Below are 4,037 nucleotides of genomic sequence, written 5' to 3'. Positions count from 1 at the left end.
ATTCTGATGTTGACACTGCTACGAAGCGCAAAGCAGTTCGAACAAATGACGATGCGTGAGCTACGCGGGTGGCAGAAAGTTTTTCAGAATGCATGGTCTTCGAGGCAGGTCATGAATATTCATGAGTCCGGCTATTTAAGTTACCTCCGTTATCGAATATAAGAAAGCTATAAACTGTAATTTTTCCATTCTTATTTTGCAGTTTATAATATTTATCCCAATGACAGTTCATTAGAAAAACAGGTATGAATTTGACGCCTTCATTTTCCTATTAATGATTCTATGGACGTTCATTACATCATAATTTTGTATAACCATGACTGGTTATAAGATGAAGTTAGCATACATATATTTTACTGTTAGATGGTAAAGGTTGCACGGAATCAGAAATTAATGTATGCATGTGACAATTGCTTGACCAAATGTTATCGCAATGTTTTTAAATATTGCCTCGTAAATGCCATAATTGTTTCTCTTGTGGCACTGCAATATAAGTTGGAAGGCCTAAAGTGGACGAGATATCTTAGCTAATTTTCCGACTGATCTGGAGTCAATCCAAATGTAAATTAAGTTCCCATATGGAGTTCTGAATGACCTTAAAAGCTAATAGCCCTTTAAATGTGTACCATTAAAAAACATTTTTTATATTCATATTACACCGTCCTTCGCTGCAGCACCGAGAAAATTGGTGTTCTTTAGTATCCGGACGCTCTCTAAATCTACTGCATTCATACACGTTGATAGTACAAAAGAACAAATCATCTGTTTTATATGAATTGAAATGTCATATTTTTAATTGAAAACGAATGCGCAGTCTGCAGCATGAACGAATAAATAAGGAAGTATTTACTATCCCTTTTACAAACTAATGTGCATTAACATTTTATGATTAAATGATTTATTCTGGGGGAAATTGTTCATTTAAAAAATGGACTATTTAATATTCCTCGATGATCACACAACCCCAAAATTGGTGAATCGATTCTTGGTGAATCTTAGTCAAACATAGCTTGAAAATAATTAATAACTGTAAGGTATTATGATTTCCGTCTGATTGTTACAATTGATGTTATTATATATCTTTTATAATTTCGAAACATATACTTTATCTATGCTCAGCACTGAAATTATGGGCAGGTTTCTACTGAAGGAGAGTTGATATTGATTGCTGGAAATTTTGAATCCGAGGTGAAACATAATTATGTTTAATTTTAAGTTTTGGGAGCCAAACGCGGATTTTTCTTTAAGCCCAATTACATGATGTAGCGTTTAAATTTAGTCAGGGTACGAGTCACTGCTGAGGCAGATAAAAGTGTTTTACCATTCTAGATGTACTTTGGCCTCCAGATGCACTCAGAAACTAGGAACCATGTGTAGCCACTGGGTACTTCCATTTCTTTCTCCTGTATGAAGTCTACAGAAAAGGAAAAGATATGAAAGTAAAACCCCAAACCTCTATCAGAAAACCCAAGAATATTTTTATTCTAATGCTTTGCTATTGAATTTGGAATGGTTAAGGGAGCAAGGGAAATTCTTTAAGTTAGAAATTTTATTAGCAGTTAAAATGTAAAATGTTTATTATTACTGTACAATCCCGATGCATGCATAACAAATACAGCAAAAATTAATTTTCTAGTGCGAATCACGCATATCTAAGATTCATCAGCTCAAAATTATCGTTTGATACTAATAGGATTAAGGAAAGGAACACTGATTGGAATGTAACACTTTTCAATTGTATTTTGGTTACAGTTTCAAAGAAAAAATTCAGGGTCATGCTAATTAATTTTTATTTGAACATGAGATTCCGTTCTAATGAATATGACTTGTGGAATATGAATATTGTAATAAAATTATCTAATTAATTGATCTAAATTCCGAACTGCCTCATGGCCTATTGTGGAACTATACAGTGCATGGCGATGATGGCATGACGCGCGGGGTATGAATGCATATTGCGTTAATACAACTATTCAATAAGCCGAAAAAGCTAATTTTACAATAAATACAGCTGTGCATACCACTAATAGACCATTTTCAGTTATACTAAAATGAATAACGACTAGCGTGAAAATATTATTAGCACATTTGAGGCTTACGTTGTAAACTTCGTCATATGTTTTGGCAAGATACACATTATTACAAATTTGCCACTCGCGAATCATTTTTAATTCCAGTTATTCTTATTTATAATATGAATTTATGTTGTTTTTCATCTGTATAAAATTTCGCTTCTTTATTATTTATGTATCTACGGAAGAGGTAGTGTCTAAGCATGAAATTTTTTAGTTAAACGACTTATACCCAATCAATACTGGATTCAAATTTTTGTAATTTATAATCACCACAATACGGAATGTCATTCTTCACTGCATTTCAATATTATGTACCCAACATCAGTATTTAACTGTGATAAAGAATCCAGTAAAATAATACTCTTCGTTAATATGCAGTTTCTAATTCGAGGAAATGAAAATAATATCAAAGCCTGATTCAGAGCTGAGGGCGTCATATTATTTTTCCGGAAAATATTTATTTGCTCATTATAATGATTTACATTATATTTGAAAATTTTATACTGCCACGTTTATCGGCTCTAGAATTTTCATTCACAAACATTTTCCTTTGCTTGCGATTACCCACTTCGTACCTATACCAATCAGTGAAGATACTTCAGCTAGAAGACAGCCAACGGCTGTTGTTTCATAACAATCCTCCTACTGCATGTCTACAGAAAAATGCTTTTTGTTATTCATAGGAAAATTGCTACTCATTTCACGAAAATAATGATATGGGTAACAAGTGTCACCGAGAAGGCCTACAGCTGCAAAAGGGTCCCGGTCAGTTTGATTCATAGTTTCATGATCAATTTAATTAATTTTGGGATGCATAAAAATAAAAATTAACCGCAAAAGTTTTGCTGTAAATTTATTAAGCTATGATAGAATTAATATAGCCATAGTAAGCATGATATACCAATATTATGCTTAATATAGTATTTTGAAAAATGAGCCATCACATTAGCTTATCATTGGCATTTACCGCATGCATAATACGAGAGTAATTTGAAATTTTCTCGATTGGAATAGAATTAAACGAGTTACCTCAGTGAAACTTTTTCATTGTTCAATGTAGTATCCCTGTAACCTAATGCACTTTGTCCAGCGATGCTCCAATATCTTCATCCAATCTCGAAAATTGGATTCCTTCAGGCCTTCAAAATACCCGACTATTTCGGCTGTTAGCTCTTTGTTTAAAGAGGATCTCCGACCACCGAGGGAAATTTTTTGCTTGAGAAAGAGATGGAAAAGCCAAATCAGGCGGGCGCGGCAGCAATTCGTTTCTTAGATCACGTTTTTTTACGTGGCAAAGACACTTGTGGGTGGGCGTGCATTGTCTTGATGAAAAATGACTTTCTTCCTTGCCAAACTTGGCCTTTTTTCGTATATCTTTTTTTGTAGTTGATAGGAGAGTAGCGTAGTATTTTTTGACCAGTGGGAAGATAATCTATTAGCAGAATCCGTTTCGCATCCAAGAAAACTGAAGCAATTACCTTTCCGGCCGACCGTATGGCCTTTGCTTTTTTTGGTAGTGGCGAGTCAACATGTTTCCACTGCTTTGACTGCTGTTTTGTCTCTGTGGTATAGTAGTGGACCCGAGTTTCATCTGTTGTCACAAACTGGGGCAGAAAATCTTGTTGGTTGCTCTTAAAATTGGTCAAACATTGTTCGAAAATTTCCACTCTGATGCTTTTGTGATCCTGGGTCAATAGCCATCATCCTGAGATGCCTCACCCATCTAGCTGATAATTTTCTCATATCCAATTTCACTATTAAAATGTGATATACCCGTTCAGATGACATCCATATAGCTTCGGAAATTTCTCGCACTTTCAGTCGGCGATCCTCCATGACCATTTTATTCACTTTTGCAATACTTTCTAGGGCAGTGGCACATTTTGGCCGACCACAACGCGGATCACCTTCTTAGCTGTCCTGACCAAACGAACTCGTTTGTCCACTTGGTAAAAGTTGAGT

Source organism: Hetaerina americana, unplaced genomic scaffold (genome assembly GCF_022747635.1).
Source record: "Hetaerina americana unplaced genomic scaffold, ioHetAmer1.1.p SCAF_1, whole genome shotgun sequence".
Lineage (NCBI taxonomy): Eukaryota > Metazoa > Arthropoda > Insecta > Odonata > Calopterygidae > Hetaerina > Hetaerina americana.
The sequence above is the reverse complement of the archived record's forward strand: the minus strand, read 5'-3'. Positions refer to the sequence as shown.